Here is a 23873-nt window from a genome sequence, read left to right as displayed (position 1 = left end):
ATCTAATTTGTCATTGAATGCCTAATACCTATCAATGGTTTACTTTATTTTTTAAGGATAAAAACCCAAATCCTTAATGGAACCTACAATGTGCTCCTGCCAAAATCTTCACTCTCTTTGACTCTGTTCTCCCCTTTTGTCTTTCTGGTTCATCCATTGTCCTTCCAATACCTTAAACATGCTCTCCTACCACAGGAACTTTGTACAAGCTATTCCTTCTGTTTAGTATGTTCTTTTTCTTATTCATTACATTCTTTAAAAATTTTTTTTTAGTTTTATAACTTCATTGAAGAATAATTAACAAATATGTATACTTTTAAAGTGTACAACATGATGGTTTGATATACATTGTGGAATGATTACCAAGATAAAGATAACACATCCATCGCCTCACAAAGTTAACTCTTTTGTACACACTCTTTGTGTGTGTGTGTGGGGGGGGGGGGGTGGGTGTGTGTGTGTGTGAGAATACTTAAGATCTACTTAGTAACTTTCAAGTATACAATACCATGTTAAGTGTAGTTGCCATGCTTGCTCTACATTAGATCCTCAGAACGTATTCTTCTTGTAACTGAAAGTTGTACCTTTTGACCTACATTTCCCCATTTCCTCTTCCCCCACAGCCTCTGGCACGACCATCATTCTATTCTCTGATTCTATGAAACTGGCTTTTTTTTCTAGATTCCACACATGAGTGATACCATACAGTATTTATCTTTCTCTGTCTGGCTTATTTGACTTAGCATAGCACCTTCACCTATGTTGTTGCACACGAAGAGATTTTCTTCTTTTTATGACTGAAAAGTATTTATTTTTATATTTATTATGAGAAATAAATATTTATATTTATTATGAGAAATATATATCTCATATTTTATATATATTTATATCTCTGTCACATTTATCTTTTATTACATATTACACATTATTACCTATTATCGTATATTTCATTTACTTGTATATGAGGTATATATATACACATTTTCTTTGTCCATTCATCTACCAGCAACATGTAGGTTGTTTCCATGTCTTGGCTACAGTCAATAATATTGCAATGAATGTGGGAATGCATATATCTCTTTGAGATACTGATTTTATTTCCTTTGAATATATATCCAGAAGTGGCATTGTTAGATCATATAGTAGTTTTATTGTTAATTTTTTGAGGAACCTCCATATTGTTTTCCATGATGGCTATACCAATTTACATTCCCATCAACATAGTATAAGAATTCCTTTTTCTCCACATCCTTGCCAACATGTTACCTTTTGTCTTGATAACAGCTATCCTAACAGGTGTGAGGTGACTTTCCATTGTGGTTTCAATTTGCATTTCCCTGATGATTAGTGATGTTGAGCACCTTTCCATATACCCATTTGCCATTTGAATGTCTTCTTTGGACTCATCACATTCTTAACACCTACACATCCTTTAGATCTCAGATTCAACATAACTTCTTAAGAGAAAACTTCTCTTGGGGTGCTTGGGTGGTTCAGTGGGTTAAGCGTCTGACTTCAGCTCAGGTCATGATCTCACGGCTCATGAGTCTGAGCCCAGCGTCCGGCTCTGTACTGACAGCACAGAGCCTGGGGCCTGCTTTGGATTCTGTGTCTCCCTCTCTCTCCACCCCTCCCCCTCTCACGCTCTGTCTATGTCTCTCTCTCAGAAATAAACAAACATTAAATAATTTTTTTAATTTATTATTATTATTTTTTAAACGTTTATTTATTACTGAGAGACAGAGAGACACAGAGTGTGAGCAGGGGAGGGGTAGAGAGAGGGAGACACAGAATCCAAAGCAGGCTCCAGGCTCCGAGTTGTCAGCACAGAGTCCGACGCGGGGCTCAAACTCACAAACTGTGAGATCATGACCTGAGCCGAAGTCGGTCGCCCAACCAACTGAGCCACCCAGGCACCCCCCCCCCAAAATTTTTTTTGAACAGAAAATTTCTCTGACTCACAGACAAGGCCATTACAGAGAGATTTCCATTTACCCCTCCAGATACATTCTCCACCTTTTCTACCATGCTTTGTTATCTAAGGAGGCCAACCTGTAAGGACCACACCAAAGACTCCCTGGCCCTCTGGCTTATGACTGGGGAAAACAATCTGAGCGGGGAACACAGACAGGCGTTCAGAGCCAGGTGGGGTATTTTGGCATTTATTCCTCTGATCTCTCTTTCAGGATTGCTGCGAGCAGTCTGTTCCCTTAACCAAGTGCCTACTACAGCTTAGACCAGGCAGGGGTCTCCACCAAGTGTTCTTTGTTTCCACATTCCAGTAACTGCCCACTCCTCCCTCCTCTTGCCCAGTGTGTCACATACTGCATTATTACTTGTGATTTCCCTAATCCCTACCCACTCCTTTCTGAATAGATCTTGTGTTAAACACTCTTCAAATTACTCTCTTGAAGTGTGCCATCTGTTTCCCCCTGGGACCCTGACTGAGACATTGCCCCAGGGAATTTTTCGTGTAACTAAAATTTACATCACTGGTGTCAAGACTTTTCTTATAGCCAACAACAATGGATTTTCTAATCAGTTATATTTACAGAAATTGAATGCTATTTGTTTATTGAAAAATTACGTTTTTTAAAAAAAGAAAAAGGATACAAAATATATGTTGAATTTGATCTTAATTTTATAAAACAAAACAAATTAAAAACAGATGTGTATATATACAAAAGATTCAACATATTAATGCTCCAAAATGGTGACAGTCAATTCTGAAGTGACAGGATTATTTTTTCGTTATAATTTTCTATGTTTTCCTTGCTTTTGGCAAAAATGCTATATTATTTTTACAATGGAAAAATATATATAAATGTTATTTTAAAACATTTTATTTGATCCAATCATACAAATTATAAAAATTGCTAATTAATTAAAATGGAAGTTAAATAAGACAATGAAAGTGTATTACCTAGGACATTACTTGGCACAGTAATGTAGACATTCAATATGTCAATAGTAATTTTTTGTTACAAATCAATGTGTTACATACTTTACCTAATGAAACAAAATACAGAGAATAGAAATTAACCTTTTCTGGATGACTCAGGAACGTTAATTATTATATTGTACTTTAATAACATGATGCTCTGAGCTCAGTTCAATCCTATCATTTAAAATGCAAGAAAATCTGTAAAATGGAAGCATCCCTAGAGAGATTAAGTGACTTCCCTGAGGTCATATACAGCTAATTAGTGCTCTGGGCTCACCTTTTCTCTCTAGAGACTTCCTTCAAGATATCCCTCCTTCTCTCTGGAGAAATACTTCTTTCCCTGTATTTGTCACTACCTACAATTTAGTTAATTCTATTAGAGCCTTTTCATTAAGTAATTAAATCTATTTCTATCTTTATCATAGTACATCATGTACAACTTTTTCTTCTCTCTCCTTGTCTCAGTTCTATTTTATTTCTGGAAACGGAACTAACCAGGTGAAATGAGTACTAGTTATAGACACAGGGAAAGGAAATAAAAGAGTTTCTGAGTAAAATTAAATAAAGAGTAAATACCATCAACTTTTAGAGCCCATTGACATGTCCTGTATTCCTCTTCAGAAAACATACAAACGTCCATTCTCCAACTCTTTATCCTAACAGTACTTTAGTGGTGTATGACTTCAGTATTAAAAGATGGACAAGTTAATCAGGTGGTTCAGTCAGTTGAGCTTCCGACTTCCGCTCTGGTCATGATCTCACGGTTCGTGAGTTCGGGCCCCGCATCAGGCTCTGTGCTGACAGCTCAGAGCCTGGAGCCTGCTTCAAATTCTGTGTCCCCCTCTCTCTCTGCCTCTCCCCTGCTCATGCTCTGTCTGTCTCTCCCTCTCTGTCAAAAATAAATAAACATTAAAAAAAAAATTTTTTTTAAGATGGGTAAGTTTAGGGGCACCTGGTGGCTCAGTTGGTTAAGCATCCAACTCTTGATTTCGGTTCAGGTCATGATCTCATGGTTCGTGTGATGGAACCCCAAGTCTGGCTCTGCACTGGCAGTGTGGATCCTGCTTGAGATTCTCTCTCTCTGTCTCCCTGTAGCCTTCCCCTGCTTGTGCTTGAGCTCTCTCTGTCTCAAAAATAAATAAATAAGCATTAAAAAAAAAAAGATGGACAAGTTTTGTGTAAAGCTTTATGAATTTTGACAAACATGTATACTTGTGTGACCATTGTCTAGGTCAAGATAAAGAAATTTCCTTCTCCTCGGAAAATTCCTTCATGTCTCCTCATCCCATGCCCTACAGCCCCCATGCCCTTCCCCTGGCACATTACAATCACTGTTTTTTTGTTTTTTGTTTTTTTTTAAGTAGGCTTCACACTCAGCATGGAGCCCAGTGCAGGGCTTGAACTCACAGCCCTGAGATCAAGGCCTGAGCTGAAATCAAGAATGGTTGTTTAACCAATTGAGCCACCCAGGTGCCCCTGTTCTTGAACTTCTTATAAATGGAATCACACAGTGTTTACTATTATCATTCCTCTATACTGCTGTGCGATATACTACGGTATTCCATTCTTTATTTATTCTTCCTTTGATGGACAGCTGTGTTGTTTCCATTTTGGGCTTCTATGACTAAAGCTGCTATGAATATTCCTGTACAATTTTTTTTGGACACGTGCACTCGTTTCTTCTGGGTACATGCCTAGAAGCGGAATTCCTCTATCATGGAAATTGCTTTATTATGGTGGACATTTTACTGTAAGAAACTAATGGAAGGAAGAAAAATTTCTTCCTCCACCCCTCAAGGTCTTCTAGCCAGACTAAGAATTAAATTTGCATGAAACAGATTAACAGGAGAAAAAAGCCACAGTTTTATTAGGTGAGCACAGAGGCCCAATAATGAAATTGAAACCTGAAGAAATGACCGAGTCAGGCAGTTTTTATACTCTTTAGACAAAGAGACAATAAATCTATGAGGAATTGACAGGACAAAGAAAACCTAGCTTTGGGAGCTACAATTACTTAAAAAGAAACAAGCATTGTTGATACAGCCTTCCTAGCTCTAAATTTCCCACCTCTGGTGATAAGGACATCGCTTTATCTCCTAGTCCAGGGAGGGTAGCTTTCACAGAGGAGACTGATTTCCTGATTTCAGGGGGACAGAGGAGGGTCTGAATGTCCTTGCACAGCTGTCTCTTAAGTAACTTTTATTTAACATAATCAACATGTTAAAGTGGCACATTTTAAGGCAGCCTGCCTTAGGCCCTTACACTAGGAAACAGTTTTCTAAAGTGGTTATTCTCTTTCATATTCTCTCCCATTACCCCACACCCATACCAATACTTTGATTTCCTCGTCTTTTAAATTGTAGCCATTTTGTGAGTATGTTTTTTGTTTGTTTATAGTTTTTAAATATTTTTTAAAATTTTATTTAAATCCAAGTTAGAGTATACAGGTGTCTTACATTATGATTTTAATTTGTTGAGCACATTTGCATGAGTTTAGTAGGTCATTCAGAAATCTTCTGTGAGGCTTTACCTCAAGAGGCCCATCACCTAAGTATAAAAAAATCAACTGAGATTGTGCTACAGAAAGCTGTACTATGTTGTTGAAGCCTCATTAACTGAAGATGATATTCAGAATATCGATCTTTCCAGCCAGGCAGGGTAGGGGAGTAGGGAGACACGTCCCAGAGGAAACAAGAATGACCCTCTATTACAGGAAGGAAGCAGCATTTTTGTAAGGTTGTAGTTCCCACTGAAGGTTTCAAGGACTGTCAGAGGGAAATGGGGACCAGTTCTAGATTGGCTGTTGTTTCTGAGGCTGAATCAAATGTGCGATCGATGAACCAGGGATTGGATGCTATCTGTTGACAGAGTATCCTTCCTGGTCAGTCATGTGAGCACACTGCAAAATGAGCAGACATGGAGGGGGTGGGACCAGACGATAGGAAACAACAAAAAGAAACATCCCACAAGGAGGGCCTGGGTGGCTCAGTCCATTAAATGCCTGACTCTTGGTTTTGGCCCAGGTCAAGATCTCTCGGTTCATGGGATTAGCCCCGCAACATTGGGCTTTGTGCTGACAGCAGGGAGCCTGCTTGGGATTCTGTCCCTTTCTCTCTCTTTGTTTCTCTCTGCCTCTCTCTTCCTGTCTCTCTGCCCTTCTCTCTCTCTCAAAAAAAAAAAAAAAAAAAAAAAAAAAAAATCCACATTAAGAGCTTGCAAACTAAAGTTCAAAGTACAAATGGCAGGGTGGCTGGTTCAATTGATCGAGCATGTGACTCTTGATCTCAGGGTTGTGAGTTCAAGCCCCACACTGGGGGCAGAGATTACTTAAATAAATAAACTAAAGAAAAAAGTACAAATGGAAAATGTACTCCTGAGGAAACAGATGACAAAGAAAAAAGTTTATAATTCTCAAAGAAGTAAATGAAGGACATCCAGAAGAGAACAAAATCATGAAACACTACTGCTGAAAAGGAAAACTGCAGTGAAACAAAAATCTCAGCAAACAAGATAAAGCCTAGAATGAATACTATTAAAAAAAAAAACAATTTGAGAAATAGCGCTGATGAACTCATCTAGGAGCACCACAGAGATGAAAAGATTATTTTGAAAATATGGAAAAGCAGTTAACAAACATGGAGGATAGTTTGACACATTGCAAAATATATTTCACAGTGGATGAATGATTATGTGCGTTATGGGAATTATATGTAAATAAAACTATTTTAAAATCTATCTAGATCTAGGGCGCCTGGGTGGCTCAGTCGGTTGAGTGTCCGACTTCAGCTCAGGTCATGATCTCGCGGTCTGTGAGTTCGAGCCCCACGTTGGGCTCTGTGCTGACAGCTCAGAGCCTGGAGCCTGTTTCAGATTCTGTCTCCCTTGCTCTCTGCCCCTCCCCAACTCATGCTCTGTCTCTCTCTCTCTGTCAAAAATAAATAAACATAAAAAAAATTTTTTTTAATAAATAAAATCTATCTAGATCTAAATCTATGAGGAATTGACAGGACAGGATCTAGATATATCGGAGTTCCAGAGGAGAATAGAGGGAAGCATGGTAAAGAGAGAGCAGCGGATAGTTTTCTAGAACTGAGTAAAGTCTTGAGTTCTTAGAAAGCCCTAGGTACAATAATAAATCTGTAAAGCTGTAATAAATAAGAAAAACTTAAAAAACTACAGTACAGAAGTATAAAGTGTATGCATTTGAAGTCCCTCATCGCTCACCACAGTATCACTTCTCTCTCCGTGACTCATCCCTATTTTTCCTCTTTAAAAATTTTAAAATTTGTTTATTTAGCTATTTATTTATTTTTAAGCAATCTCCATGCCAAACATGGGGCTCCAACTCTCAACCCCAAGGTCAAGAGTCACATGCTCCACCAACTGAGGCAGCCAGGTGTCCCTAATCATCCCTGTTAACCAGCTTGGTGCATCAGTGTACATCTATATCTGTATCTATATCCTTCTGTAGATCTGTATTATACAAGTATTTAGTTCAGTGTGTGTGTTTGTTTTTAATTAATAAAGAGGATCTTATAATACATTTGCTGTATAGCTTTCTCTTCTCAAGTGATAAGTCATAGGGATCTTTGCATACAACTATCAGATTGTTTTATTTTTTATTATGAAATTTTTCTTCCTTTAAATGTTATTTTAAAATGAGTTTTGTTGGGGTACCTGGAAGGATCAGTCAGTTTAGCATCCAACTCTTGATTTCAGCTCAGGCCATGATCTCATGGTTCGTGGGATTGAGTCCTACCTCGGGCTCTGTGCTGACAGCATGGAGCCTACTTGAGATTCTCTCTCTCTCTCTCTCTCTCTCTCTCTCTCTCTCTGCTCCTTTCCCTCTCTGTCTCTCAAAATAAATAAATAAACTTAATAAAAAATAAAAAATAAATAAAATAACATCTGTTATTTTCTTTTCAAATTCAGAGAAAAATAAAGAGGAGCCCATAATCTCACTTCCCATCTATTGACATTTTTAAAATAATGAAAGAAATAAATATTCATGGCTAGAAAATGAACACTCCAGAAAAGAACAAACAACATGATAGTATGTGACTCTTCCCAAAAAATTATGTTTATTAACATATGTCATTTATATAGATTTTTTTAAAAGTTAATACAAAAGGAATCATTATAATCATATGATATATAATGACCATATATCAATGTTGTTCCACACATTGATTTTTCACCTAGTAATATACCTTGATCTACCCATTAACATATATAAAACTATAGTATTATTTCCTTTTTAATGGATTCATAATATTCCATAAAACATAACATATTATACATAAGTACAATATATATGGAATATATCGCATATACATTCTCTAATGTGCCCTTACTATTCCTTTAATGACAATCATTTAGGTTTTTTACAATGTTTTGCTTTTGGTAAACATCCTTGTTTATACATCTTTGTGCATGTGTGTGAATATTACTGTTCCATAGATTTCTAGATTTGGAACTCTGATCTAAGGCACACAGGCACTTAAAATTTTGCTGACTACCGTCCACTTTCCCTCCCCCAAATCTACACAAGTTTACACTTCCTTTAACAAAGTATCTGAGCGATTTTTTCTCTCTTCTTGTTAATACCAAGTGTAACCAATTAAAAAAAATCTTAGTCTGCATGGAAACTAAAAATGCTATCTCATTATTTTACATGGCATTTTCCTAATTACTAGTAAGAAGGACAATGTTTCATAGGGTTAATGATCATTCGAATTTCTTTTTCAAGCCCATTTTTTGGTTAGAGTGAGTGTGTGTGCGTGTGTGTGTGCTGAAATAATCTTGCTTGTCTTTTATCTGTCATGATATCTTTTTACTATCAAAGTTTGAAATTTGAATGTTTGTTTGTTGTTTTTTTTTAATTTTTTTTTCAACGTTTTATTTATTTTTGGGACAGAGAGAGAGACAGAGCATGAACGGGGGAGGGGCAGAGAGAGAGGGAGACACAGAATCGAAAACAGGCTCCAGGCTCTGAGCCATCAGCCCAGAGCCTGACGCGGGGCTCGAACTCACGGACCGCGAGATCGTGACCTGGCTGAAGTCGGATGCTTAACCGACTGCGCCACCCAGGCGCCCCTGAATGTTTGTTTATTTTTGAGAGAGAGAGCACGAACAGGGGAGGGGCAAAGGATCCAAAGCAAGCTCTGTGCTGGCAGCAGAGAGCCCAATGTGTGGCTCAAATTCAATTCATGAGATCATGACCCAACCCAAAGTTGGCCACTTAACCGACTAAGCCACCCAGGCGGCCCTCAAAGCTTGAAATTTTAATAAAACCTAATGGTCAATCTTTTCCTTATGGATTTCAGTTTTAGTTATTTTCTTGTAAAGGCCTTCTACATGCTCAAGATATTTTCTTTTAAGGTTTTTAAAAAAAATATTTAGGGGCACCTGGGTGGCTCAGTTGGTTAAGCGTTTGACTTTGGCTCAGGTCAGGATCTCATAGTTTGTGGGTTCAGGCCCTGCGTTGGGTCCTCTGCTGACAGCTCAGATCCTGGAGCCTGCTTTGGATTCTGTGTGTCCCTCTCTCTCTGCCCCTCTCTTGCTTGCACTCTGTTTCTCTCTCTCTCAAAAATAAACAAACATTAAAAAATTATACAAAAGTATTTAGATGTTAGGTTGGGATATAAATAAAACTTTGCTTTTCAAATCCATAGCCAATCATCCCAGCATTATTACATCATCTTTTTCTTCATTGGCTTGAAATATCATGTTCATCATATACTTCATTCTGATATATATATATATATATATATATATATATATATATATCTCATATATAATTGTGTGTGTGTGTATGGATGCCATATATGGAGACCTCAGATCTCTACTGCACCAGAATAATTACCAGTGGCTCCAGGTCTTACACTCCGAAATCCATCACTGTTTTTGCTCTGAGGTCTCACCTTACAGGGACTGCTCCCAATTAGTGATGAAGATCTGAACTAAAGCACTGATACAATAATTGAGAGGAAGGCATAGCTATGAGAGATATTAAGTTGATAGACTCTAGAATCTACCTGTAGTTCCTGATTGGAGGTGAAGAGTGAATGAAAGCTAGGGATGTGCAATCATTTTGGATTTCTGGCATTGGTCACAGGTGAGGGGTAGGATCATTCAGGGACTATTGGAAGAGATTCAGTTTTGTATATGATAAAATGCAGGGGAAAATCATGACAAAGATCAAGAGATGTGTTGGAGAAGCAGCAATGGAAAGTGCTGGAAAAGTAGGTTGGAGTAAACCTGTGAAAGACCCTGATACTATGTTTTGTAGGTCAGTTCTTACTTTTCAGTCAATGGAGAATTTATTAAAGGACAGCTCCACTCCACTGGCAGCATGCATGATAGACATTTACAGTAAAATTTTTATGATCATAACCACCAGCAAATATTTATTAGGCCCTTGCTATGTATATAAGATTCAGACCCAAGTTTCAGAATATTTACATTCTTTTTGGAGGGTGACAGGAAAAGTGAGAGGTAAATATGATGTAAAGGGAAAATTAGAAGTACAGAAAATCAATGCCACAGAATCCAAAGGAGAAAGAGAACATTATAGGCTGGAGTAGCTGAAGAAACTTATCTTGAAGAATTAAGGTTTGAACTTGATCTTGAAGGACAGGTAGGTCTTAAGTGTGGAACGGGTGGGATGAATTCTGGGAAAAGGGGTTAGCAAAGTGGAAAATCACATCAGGACACCAAAGGAAGAATTAGTAAGAGGTAAGTTAGTTGAATAGGTGGATTGAAACCAATCTATATTATTTTGTAGACAGGTGAAAACACTCAAAGTTTAAAAAATATATTTTTTTTAAATAACACTGGATACTACAAAGTCGTGTTTAACATGATCTTAATTCAACATTGCTTCTGAGAGGCTGCAGATTGATGGCAGAGAGAACAGTCTGGCCTGAATGAGCAATTCATTAAGGAACTATGATTGACCAAATTATTAATTAGGAGTGAGGTTTTGTGTTATTGTACCACCTAACAGAAAAGTCAAGTAATATTGGCTTAAATAACATAGTCTAGAAGAAGTTTCATCTGGGCTGGTGAGCAGCTCAAGGATTTCAAGGCCAACGTGTTTTAGTTCTCTTACCTAAGGTTCCCATGTGCTATAAACTGTGATGTGTCCTTTCCAAAGTCATATGTTGAAGACCTAGCCCCCAATTTGACTATATCTGGAGATAGGAGCTTTAGGAGGTAATTAAAGTTCAATGAAGTCATAAGGGTGGGTCTTAATCCAATAGTACTGTGGAAGAAGGAGAAGGAGAAGGAGGAGGAGGAGGAGAAGGAGAAGAAGAAGGAGAAGGAGAAGGAGAAGGAGAAGGAGAAGGAGAAGGAGAAGGAGAAGGAGTAGGGGAGGAGGAGAAGAGAAGGAAGGGATCAATCTCTATTTCTCTCTGCCATATGAGAACACAATGAGAAGCTGACTGTGTCTCCAACCTGGGAAGGGAGCTCTCACCAGAAAACGACCATGTTGGTATACTGATCTTGGACTTCCAGCCTCTAGAACTGCTAAAAAATAAATTTCTTTTTTTAAAACAATTGTTTAAAAATTTTTTTTAATGTTTATTTAGTTTTGAGAGAGAGAGAGAGAGAGAGAGAGAGACAGAGTGTGAGCAGGGGAGGGGCATAGAGAGAGGGAGACACAGAACTGGAAGCATCTCCAGGCTCTGTGCTGTCAGCACAGAGCCTGACGTGGGGCTTGAACTCATGTACCATGAAATCATAACCTGAGCAGAAGTTAGATGCTTAATCGACTGAGCCACTCAGGCACCCCAGAAAATAAATTTGTTATTTAAGCCAACTAATCTATTGTTTTTTGCTATGGCAGCCCAAGCTAATTAATACACCATGTTTGTTCCCAAGTTAATTCCCATGATTTGTTGTAAATGGATGCTGTAGCTCTAGGTATCATGTCTATATATCAGACAAAAAAAGAAGAAAACATACCAGTGGAGTCTGTTTCCCTTTAAAGATGCCTTTCTGGAAGTTCTACCCAATGACACACACTTAGATCTGATATACAGCCACCCTTATCTGCAAAGAAGGCTGATGAATGTACTTTTTTAGCTAGGCATATCACTGTACCTAATAAAACTGGGATTTCTGTTAATGACAAAGAAAGGAGAATGGATACTGGGTAGGCAACTAGCTATCTCTGACATAGCCAACAAATATATGGGGGAAAAGTACAATCTTGATAAATAAATTCAAATTAAAACAACAATAATTTTTTTTTTAATCCACTAGGGTAGAAAGGATTTTTAAAAGTTTGTACCTAGTTTTGGCAAGGGCACAGAGGAGGCGCATCATTATTGCTGGTGGAGGGGCGAATCTACTCAATGTTACTAGACATATCTTGAAATGTGTATATCCTTTGGCCCATTAGTTTCAATTTCCAGAAATTTACCCAAAATTAATACAAATCTGAATAGAGATTTTTTTCAAAGAAGATATGCAAATGGCCAATAAGCACTCAAAGAGATGCTCATCATTATTAGTGATCAGGGAAATGCAAATCAAAACTGCATTGAGATACCGCATCACACCTGTGAGAATAGCTATAATAAAGAAGACAGATGATAACAAGTATTAGTAAGGATGTGGAGAAATTGAAATTTTCAAACACTCCTGGTGGGAATGTAAAATGATTCAGTGCCTTTGGAAAATAGTTTGGCAATGCCTCAAAAAGTTAAACATAGAGTTACCATCTGATCTAGCATTCTACTCATAGGTATATTCCCAAGAGAAATGAAAACATTTCCACACGAAAACTCGTACATAAATGCTCATAGCAGCATTTCTCATAATAGCCAAAAGTGTAAACAATCTAATGTCCATCAGTTGATAAATGGATAAACAAAGTGGATATTATCTATATGATGGAATATTATCAGTCATGAAAAGGAATTAAGTTCTGATACATGCTACAACATGGATGAACTTAAAAAAATTATACTAAGTGGGAGAAGTAAGTCACAAAAGTCACATATTATATTATTGCATTTATATGCAGTGACTAGAACAGACAACTCTATAGAGACAGAAAGTAGATTAGTGGGTGCCTAGGGCTGGGAAGATAGGGGAATTAAGGGTCATAAATAAAGGGCATAGGGTTTCTTTTTTTTAATGTGTATTTATTTTTGAGAGAGAGAGATAGAGCATGAGTGGGGAAGGGGCAGAGAGAGAGGGAGACACAATCTGAAGCAGTCTCTAGGCTCTGAGCTGCCAGCACAGAGCCTGACGTGGGGCTTGAACACACGAACTGTGAGATCATACCTTCGCTGAAGTGGGCACTTAACCAAGAGCCACCCAGGTGCCTCTAGGGCATGGGGTTTCTATGAGGTATGGAAATGTTCTAAAATTGATTATGGTGATGGTTGCAAAACTCTGTGACTATCCTAAAAACCACTCTATTTTTACACTTTAAATGAATGAATTATATTATGTGTAAATTATATCTCAATATAGTTGTTACAGGAAGAAGAAGGAGAAGGAGAATAAGAAGAAAGAATTATCCTTAAAAAGGAGAAAGAATTCATTAAATTGCGGCCACATTAAAAAAATTAATGTTTATTTATTTTGAGAGAGAGAGGGAGATAGCAGGCAAAGGCATACACAGGGGAGGGGCAGAGAGAGAGGGAGAGAAGGAGAGAGAATCTTCAGCTGGCTCCTTGCTGTCAACACAGAGCCTGACGGGGGCTTAAACTCACGTACCATGAGATCATGACCTGAGTTGAAATCAAGAGTTGGACGCTTAACCAACTGATCCACTGAGGTGTCCAAATTGCAGCCACATTTGATACAAATATCCCTAAGGTCATGTTTCTCCTCTGTACTCCCATGGACCTTCTTACATATAATTTAGTTTCAACTTTCTTCTACGTCAGCTAGAGTCTTGTTATTTTTTATGATAATACTTTCATCTCTGTGAGTCTAGTGTACTTGCTGGAAGCACAGAGTTTGAATTCCACCTTACATTCTAAGCCTCAGTTTCCTTGGCTGCAAAATGGTTTTGTCTGCAGAATAGCTAAACTCTTTTATGCTATGTGAATTTTTACTGGCTTCAGTTCAGAGGTATTGCTTTTCTTTTCTTTTCTTTTCTAAAAATGTTTTTATTTATTTTTGAGAGAGAGAGTGTGCACAGGGGAGGGGCAGAAAGAGAGGGAGACAGAGGATCTGAAGGGGGCTCTGTGCTGACAGCAGAGAGCCCGATGTGGGGCTCAAACTCAGGAACCATGAGATCATGACCTGAGCCAGTCAGACACTTAACTGACTGAGCCACCCAGTTGCCCCAAGACATTGCTTTTCTAAACTTGTTTCTAATTTATAGAATTGTATTACCTTGAGCACCGCTACAGCCACCATTGAGAGTGCATAAAAAAAATAATTGGCAGGGTGCCTGGCTAGCTCAGTTGGAAGAGCATACGACTCTTGATCTTGGGTTTGTGAGTTCAAGCCCCACGATGGTTGTAGAGATTATTTAAATAAGTAAAACTTGTTTTTTAAAAAAAAGATAACTGACAGATAAAAGAATAAAACAATTAATTTCTTAAAGAATAGAAAAGTGTCATGAAGAATATGTACTTTACCATGCCTATCCAGACTTGCATCTTTCTTTAGAACTTGTGGCTTGGCAAGATGCCTGGCTGTCTCAGTCCGTAGAATATGCGATTTTAAATCCTGGGCTTGTGAGTTCAAGCCCTGCATTGATTACTTAAAAATTAAAAAAGATTACTTAAAAATGAAAAAAAAAAACCTTTAAAAACTTCGTGGTTTGGAAAGGAAATGGAAAGGGAAACAGTAAGGATGTTCCAGAACTGGAGATTGGGTCTGAGATAAAACAGCAGTACACTAAAGGCATCCCAGATGCCAGAGGAGGCAGAACTCAGGCAGTTGCCATAGCAGTAGTCAGCACTGAGCAATTGATCACGTTAAATGTGGGTGTTGCTAGATGGAGGCTTTGATAGGTGAAGAACCTTCGTGTTGGGGTTATGAAAACCTTGCAGGTAAGGAAGACTGTGATTAAATGAAGCAATCTCAGAGTCTGAGAAAGGCAGGATATTGATGCATGGCTCTTAGGGAAAGAGAGCTCATGGAATCAAGGATTTCACATGGAACAAGTTTTATTACTCGTTTGTGGTAAGTCCATTTCATGTATATCCTTGCTTCACTTTACACGAGGAGCTCTGAGAAAGGACTGGTTAAGAATCTCATATTATGTGATTGTTTTAGAATAGAAACTAAAATTGGAATCTGTTTCTCATCCTAGCCATTGTCCCCAAAGCATGACCTGTCTTTCTTTGCTGATATCTGGTCCCTCTCTGTGCACCACAAATGACTTCCTTCCATAGTAGGTTAGAGAGAGGAGTAGCTCCTAAATGTCAGTCATTCTTCTTCCACCTTCACAGGGCAGATCCAAAGATTTTGTAAGATCCCAGTATAAAAGTAGGATGTAAATAAAGAAACTATTCAATACCTCTGCTGGGTTATCTGTTGGCAAGAGGAGACCAGATCTTCAGCAGGGCTGTGCGGAAATCACTATGTTCCTGAATGCAGTAACTGGGTAGAACAGAATGTTAGAATGTCCTCTTTGGTTAAGTGTTGAGTGTGTTCTGTGTTGTCAGGGAGACATGATATTTGAAAGAGACTGAGGCTAGCTGGTTGTTTATCAAACTGAAGGGATTAACAGCGTATGAAAATTACTCTAACCTGGAAACATCTCAACAGTCAGCAGCCACAGAAAGAAACATCTAAGCTTAAGCAGAGCCTTCCCAAAATACGGTTGCCATTGACCCTTCTTGAAGAGAGTTTCCCACTTGGAAGAAGACGGACTCTTAGCTCGAGGAAGTATTAATTCAGCTGCCCATAAGTATAAAAAAAAAAAAAGCAGGAGAACCTTCCTTCCATACTTTCCCATTGCAGCCCTAAACCACTCTCTTTTATTTATTTATTTTTAATTTTTTTATCTTTTAATTTTTGAGAGAGACAGAGAGCATGAGTGAGTAAGGGGCAGAGAGAGAGAGAGAGAGAGGGAGAGAGAGAGAATCCCACGAGGTACAGAGAAAGAGGGAGAGAATGCATTGGGATTCTCTTTCTCTCCCTCTCTCTCTACCCTCCCCTCCCTCTCCCTCTCTCTCTGTCTCTCCTTCACTCTTGCTCTCTTTCTGAAAAGAAAAGAAAAGAAAAGAAAAAAAAAAAAAAAAACCAGTGCCTCAGTGCCTTACTTAGCTGGACACACAGATGAATTGTTTCCTGTATTACCCCTGTAGCTGTAGCCATGTGACTGAATACAAGCCATGGAACATGAGTTTTGAGGAAATACTTAAAAATAAATTTCCTGCCAACCCAGAAAACACCTCCACAAAGGTAGATAAGAAAGAAAAAAAAAAGTTTTATTATTGAACACATATTAAACAATAGTGTGATGCCCATCACAGGTAATGGCTAAAGAAAAAAGAAATCTCATCCTTTTATATATGCATGTTAATTGTCCTTATCCAATGGGAAAATAAAACTTCTCATACCTTTTCAACAACCGGGAAGTCACATCTCGGAGTCAAGCATCTGGGCTAGAACAGGTAGATGGGGTGTCAGGCTCCTTGAGGTTCATATTTCAGAAAGGTGGCTGTGAGAAAGAGGTTCCTTAAATGCAAAACTGGCAAGAGGCTCATTGAGCTTTTAAAGAGATTACATACATTTCCGGGAGAAGGGGAAGCATTCAGTTTCAAGTTTTCTAAAGGAAATGCTAAAGAAGAGGGAAATGGGGAAAGTTCTGTCTGTTTCCCATTTAAAATTTTACATTAAAAAAAAATTTTTATTTTCCATCTATTGACCCTTATATGAGCAGAGGTGATGTGCATCTCCTCTAGGCCTTGCCCATGAGGATGTCCCACAAGTGATTCTCCATACCCTCTCTTTCTAACATCTTGATATAATGAAGCTCAGACGCCATATTTACACAGCTCTTCCAGTTGTTTGATGCTAATATATGTAACATTTCTTGTTTATATACAGGTTATATACACACATGGACAAAAATTTCAAATATTAAAGGACTCTGTAGTCAACACCGTTGGTGCCCACGCAGGTCCTCTGCCAGGCCAGCGCACCCATTCGCGGCTGCTGAGTCTTGGCTGCTAGGGCTCACAGCTGCAACCTTCTCCAGAGAATTGCTCTTGGCCAAGTGGGATCTGCTTCCCGGAGTGATTGCCTCCCACCCCCAGGTGCAACCCACAGCCAATAATTGACCCAATGCATGGGTACAAAAAGCTGGCTCTTCTGCCTCAAGGTGGGATCAATACTTGGTGGCAATTTGTGCTCCTGCTTCCACAGTGTGAATAGGTAGAGACAACATCCTCGCTTAGCTACTTCTCCAGCTTTATCCTGCTTTCCTTACTCCCTGGCTCCTGGAAGCATTCCCTCAATCAACCACATGCATGCTATTTCTTGTTTCAGTCTCTGCTTCCAGAGAATTTGACCTCAAGCAGTAATGTGGCTGACCCTTGTTCAACCCAAGTTTGAACTGTGAGGGTCCACTTATACGTGATTTTTTGTGTGTGTGAAAAATACAGTAGAGTACTGCAAATGTATTTTCGCTTCCTTATGATTTTCTTTCTTTTTTAAAAAGTTTTTTTGTTTTAGAGACAGAGACCATGAGCAGAGACAGGAGCAGAGGGACAGAGAGAGAATCTAAAGCAGGCTCCATGCTTAGCACCGAGCCTCAAGTGGGCTCATTCCCACAACCTGGGATCATGACCTGAGCTGAAGTCAAGCTGGACACACTACCAACTGAGCCACCCAGGTACCCCCTTATGATTTTCTTAATAGCTTTTTTCTTAATAGCTTTTTCTTAATAGATTTTCTTTTCTCTAGCTTACTTTAAGAATACAATATTTAATACATGTAACATACAGGGGGGCCTGAGTGGCTCAGTTGGTTAAACGTCTGACTTTACTCAGGTCATAATCTCACAATTCGTGGGTTTGAGCCCCACAATGGAGGCTCTGTGCTGACTGTGTGGAGCTTGCTGCTTGAGATTCTCTCTCTCACTCGCTTTCTCTGCCCCTGTCCTGCTTGCTCGCTCTCTCAAAGTAAATAAATAATGTTTAAAAAAATGCATGTAACATACAAAATGTGTCAGTTGACTGTTTATGTTATCGGTAAGGCTTCTGGTCCACAGTAGGCTGGTTTTGAGAATCAAAAGTTATATGCAGAGCTTTGACTGGGGAGGGGCAGATCGGCGCCCCTAACCCCTGCATTGTTCAATGGTCAACTGTACAATTAAATGGGGATGTCAGTAATGGAAGCAGTGATCTCTCAACTTGTTTTGGACCGGCAAATTTTCTCTAAGATACACTGTGGAAAAAAAGGAAAAAGACTGGAAAGTCACATACACTTGTGTTATATGAAACTGCCTGTTTTAGTGTATTGCTAGACATAGCATACAGGTTTCCTCTTGTGTCCCAACTACCACATATGTTGTACTGAGAGGACCCTGAAGCCTAACCTGGGCTTAGTGTAAAAGAGTGCTGACTGATATTTTTGCTGTAGGCAGAGATAAGGGTGTTCACGAGGAGATGATGAGAGATAATTTTGGTGTTTTGCTGTTAAAACAAATTCTTCTCTTTTCTTAACATGATTACATTTTCAGTCCTAATTTTGGTGCCAAACTGAATGTTGTAAATTCCTCAGTAATTCAGTTTCAAAACAAGTGTGTAAATGCTACTTGAAAGGCGTGTTACAATACTGGTTAAGAACACAGGCTCAAACACAAATGGCCAGGGATGAAATTGTGACTCCTCCACTTACAAACTATGTAATTGAAAGAGGACTTCAACTACCTACCTCTATTTTGACCTCAGTCTTTGATGAGGGGTCATGGAGCCCAACAGTCAAGAAAGAATTCCTAAGACGTTTTTATAGAGCAAAAAGGTGTTTTTACAGGACCCATGGGCAGAAAGAGCCACACTGATTGTGAGGAGTAACTAATTTTATGGGGTTTTCTATCCTATGGGGGTGACAGTGACATTAGGGCTCCAGGAAATGGAGTCTGGGGGTCTATTATTAAGTTTGTGTTTTTCCAGTAAATCATTAAGACAGTTACAAACTATAGTGCAGTTTCATGTCCTACGTGACTTTGATCTTTATCAGTTCACCATTTGTTTCCCCTCGCCTTTGTTCTTAGGCAGTCACTAGTGTCTGAGGAATGTTACACGTGTCTCACCTTAAGTGTGTGTGGTGGGGGAGGTTTCTAGGGGTGTCAGCTTGCGTTTTGCCCTCAGCCTTTGGTCCTCTCCTCAGTCGGTACTTTCTGATTAAGTTCTTTCCAGCTTATCTCTTAATTCAGGCAAAAGACCCTGCAGGCAAAGGATCCTGAGAGGCAAAACTACCCCTCAAGCAATAGGGACCACCGTGGGCCAGCAAGACCCTACTGTGAATGACCCCAAGACACTGATCTGACCAGACCTTTTCTGCCCACCTGCACGTACCCAACGACCCCTGCCCCACATTTTCCTTACATAAACCTGGAAGTATTTTCAGCACTTTGGAGGCAGTCTTTGAGCCTAGTCCCGCTGTCTTCCCAGGTGTTGGCCTCACAGAAAGAAATTCCTTACCGCTGCTGGTATCTCTGCCTTTGGATTTTGTCAGCAGGGAGTGGTGGAACCTGGGACTGTATGGAACCCCAGAGCCAAGTGCTCTTGCACCCTTGAGTCCCAGTTATATAACTTTGACCAAGTTACTTGACTTCAGTTTGAGTCTGTGAAACTACAATAATAGCTTCCTCAAATAATTTTTATCAGAATAATTAAGTTGATTCATGTGAAACTCTTAGAATGGTGCCTGGTACATATGAAGTGCTCAAAAATTGTAAGCTTTTGTTATTATTTATCAGGAATCTCTACACCCAGCATGGGGCTCAAACTCACAACCCTGAGGTCAAGCATCAGTTGGTCCTCTACCAACTGAGCCAGCCAGGCACCCTGCAACTTTTGTTATTTTCACTTAATGATTCCAAAGTAGTACAGGCTTCATCAGTGAGTGATCATTCTTTACTTAAAATATGTGTGTGTGTTTTAATCACATAACTGGTCATTCATGCTAATTTTAAAAATATCTTATATCCTAGAATTATAATTTCTAGGTAATGGAGTACAACTACTTAAGCTTTTAAAAGAAGAAACTGTTTAATAAGGCTGTTTTTTTTTTTTATTTTTTTTAATGTTTATTTATTTTTGAGACAGAGAGAGACAGATCATGAACGGGGGAGAGTCAGAGAGAGGGAGACACAGAATCTGAAACAGGCTCCGGGCTCTGAGCTGTCAGCACAGAGCCCGATGCGGGGCTCGAACTCACGGACCGCGAGATCATGACCTAAGCCGAAGTCGGACACTTAACCGACTGAGCCACCCGGGTGCCCCAATAAGGCTGGTTATTGACCTTATTATCTATGAGTGGTCAGGTTAAGGTTGGGGAACGTGATTACTTCTGTCAGTTACAGATGCTAATCCCCTTAAGGGAAGGCAGTGAAAGAGAAGGTCAAAATGGAAGAGATGTAAAATTAGAGGTAGAAGCTCTTAGAAATATTGATTCGAAAAAGAACTTTTTTTTTTTTTTTTTAATTTTTTTTTCAACGTTTATTTATTTTTGGGACAGAGAGAGACAGAGCATGAACGGGGGAGGGGCAGAGAGAGAGGGAGACACAGAATCGGAAATAGGCTCCAGGCTCTGAGCCATCAGCCCAGAGCCCGACGCGGGGCTCGAACTCGCGAACCGCGAGATCGTGACCTGGCTGAAGTCGGACGCTTAACCGACTGCGCCACCCAGGCGCCCCGAAAAAGAACTTTTTAACAAGTTTCTTTTTCACCTTTGGAAGTTACTTTGTTCATTTCTTTAATTCACTATTTTGGGCTGCCATTTGAATAATATGTATTCATCAGAAAATATTTCCTAGAGGCCTTGAAATCAGGTATTGATAAATATACCAAATATGAATGTTTTGTGAAGATCAAAATCCTACGATTTAGGATAGGTGTCCTCTATTCATTTCATGAACATGTTTGCGCAACGTGCAAGAAACTGGAAATAGTGATGACAATGTGAAAATACTGTAATGTAGGTGGGTTAATGGGTTCCTAAGTGAAACACGAAACTGTAATCCCCAAGAGAAACCAGAAAGAACTCAGGATGCTTCTGTCTCAGAGATGTGCTAACGTGGCTATTATTAGTCTGAGGAGGGAGGCACTGGAAAATTATTGCAGGAATAGTTTATGTTTAGGGGTGGTTGTTTTTCAAGCTACATTTAAATTTTAAATATGGTGAATATTTTAATTGTACCTCGTCCTTTGCAAAAAAAAAAAAAAAAAAAAAAAAAAAAAGGGCTACATTTACATTAGCATAGCCCAGGTAACACTTTACCCAGAAATTTCATTGAAAGGCAACATTCTTAATTTATTAACATACTTGCCATGAGGATTCTGTGATGAAATAATTAAACACATTTCAAACAAGAGTTAGGGGCAGCTGGGTGACTCGGTCAGTTAAGTGGACTGACTTTTGATTTTGACTCCGGTCATGATCTCACAGTTTGTGAGTTGGAGCCCCTTGCTGGGCTGCTCTGTGCTGACAGGGCAGAGCCTGCTTAGGATTCTCTCTCTCCCTCTTTCTCTGCCCTCTTCCCCCCACCCCACCTCTCTCTCTTTCTCTCAAAAATAAATAAGAATTAAAATTTTTTCAAATAATAAGAGTTAATAGATAAGTTTATTGTGCTAGGAGAATTGTGGGTTCAGGAAACAGTCACAGAAAAAAAAGTCAAGTTCTATAATGTGCCGTTTATTAAAAAAAAATTTTTTTAATGTTTATTTATTTTTGAGAGAGAGAGAGACAGTGTGAGTGGAAGAGGGGCAGAGAGAGAGAGAGAGAGAGAGAGGGAGACATAGAATCTGAAGCAGGCCCCAGGCTCTGAGCTGTCAGCACAGAGCCAGACTTGGGGCTCAGACCAACGCACCATGAGATCATGACCTGAGCAAAGTCAGGTGCTTAACCGACTGAGCCACCTGGGCACCTCATGTGCCATTTATTTTTATGTGCATCATAACTGATTTAAAAAGGAATAGAAGTGCCTTTTTCCTTAACTGAAGATAGTCTAAATAGTCCTTTATATTGATTGAGTTAATTATAACCAGATCTATAAAGTCATAGTAGCTAAACATTGCAAGATTAATGAGTATATTTAAGTTTAATTTCCCTTAACATGCACAGGGAACAGATAAAATTTCCTACACCAAACAAGGAAATATGAATTATAATCTTAAGGTTAAGAGTTACTTAACAAATGACTCTTGATATTAAAGTAGACTCCCACATGGGGTTTGGCATGTAATCACTCTTAGCAAATGTCAATTTTTTTCTTTTTGTCTTCTATTATATTGAGTTCTTATTAAATATCCTATGTTTTCAGCTTATCTTTAAATAAGAAGTAAAATTCCAGCAAACACTGGGCACACCTATAAATATCAGCCAGTCTTCTAACCCTCCTGGATGACCCAGGCTGAAGAAAACACAATTTAATGCTTGGGAAAGAGGGAAATAAACCATAGAGTAATAGGTGCAGGCAATTGTCTCAGGTAAATTGCAGGCAAAAGTCAAAAGATCTAAACCCTCCCTCCTGCTCCATTTTAATGTAATTTTATTATTCACACTAGTTGATAGTGTGAGGAGGGAAGAGAAAATATAGCTAAAATTTTACTTTTTTTGTTGTTGGATACAGTATCGTTTATTGATAGTACCTGATAAGGTAGGACTCCCCAAGCCCCTCCCCTTCTTCAGGGGGTCTGGGATGGAAACTGGAGGTCAGGGGATTCTCAGTGTGTTTGGGGATGAGTTGGGACAAGGATTCCCCAGCTGCTGAGGGTCTCTCTCTTCCTCTTGCTGAGGCTGGTAGTCCAGGGGGCTCTTACTCTTTGGAGGCCACGTGGACCATAAATTCCACTACCCAGTTGCTGTAGCCAAATTCATTGTCATACCAGGAAATGAGCTTGACAAGGTGGTCATTGAGAGCAATGCCAGCCCCAGCATCAAAGGTGGAAATAGCAGAAGATGACCCAGTCCTCAGTGTAGTCCAGGATGCCCTTGAGGGGGCATCCCGATGCCTGCTTCACCACCTTCTCGATGTCATTGTATTTGGCAGCTTTCTCCAAGCAACAGGTCAGATCCGTGACTGATACGTTAAGGGTGGGGACACAGAAGGCCATGCCAGTAAGCTTCCCATTCAGTTCAGGGATGACCTTGCCGGCAGCCTTGGCAGCTCCAATAGAAGCAGGGATGATGTTCTGGGAAGCCTGTTGGCCATCACACCACAGCTTCCCAGAGTGGTTGTCCACAGTAGAAGACTGTGGCAGTGATGGCATGAACTGTGGTCCTGAGCCCCTCCACAATGCCAAAGTTGTCATGGATGACCTTGGCCAGAGTAGCCAGGCAGTTGGTAGAAGGCATTGCTGACAATCTTGAAGGAGTTGTCATACTTCTCATGGTTCATGACCATCACAAACATGAGTGAATCAGCAGAAGGGGCAGAGATGATGGCCCTCTTGGCCTCACCCTTAAGGTGAACCACAGTCTTCTCCATGGTGGTGAAGACCCCAGCGGACTCCACAACATACTCTGCACTAGCATTGCTCCCACCCTGCATTAATAAGGATGACTACATTGACAGAAAAAAGTAGACCTCTGAAAGAACAATAAGTTCATTTCTCATCTCATTTCAGAGTAGGTTTCTAAGTCAGCAGGTAACTCTCCTCTATGTAGTGATTCAGGGATCCAAACTCCTCCCATCTTGCGTTTCTGTCAACTGCTAGGAACTTTTCTTTATTTGTGCAGTAGAGGCAGGGTCACCATATGCATATTGCAG

General features: G+C 39.4%; 1 pseudogene; it reads right to left on the bottom strand.

Moving 5' to 3' along the window:
• Positions 1–22888: 22888 nt before the first annotated feature.
• Positions 22889–23654, bottom strand: LOC123592721 (annotated as a pseudogene).
• Positions 23655–23873: the final 219 nt, after the last annotated feature.

Source organism: Leopardus geoffroyi, chromosome D4, assembly GCF_018350155.1.
Source record: "Leopardus geoffroyi isolate Oge1 chromosome D4, O.geoffroyi_Oge1_pat1.0, whole genome shotgun sequence".
NCBI classification, from domain to species: Eukaryota; Metazoa; Chordata; class Mammalia; order Carnivora; family Felidae; genus Leopardus; species Leopardus geoffroyi.
The sequence above is the reverse complement of the archived record's forward strand: the minus strand, read 5'-3'. Positions and strand labels throughout refer to the sequence as shown.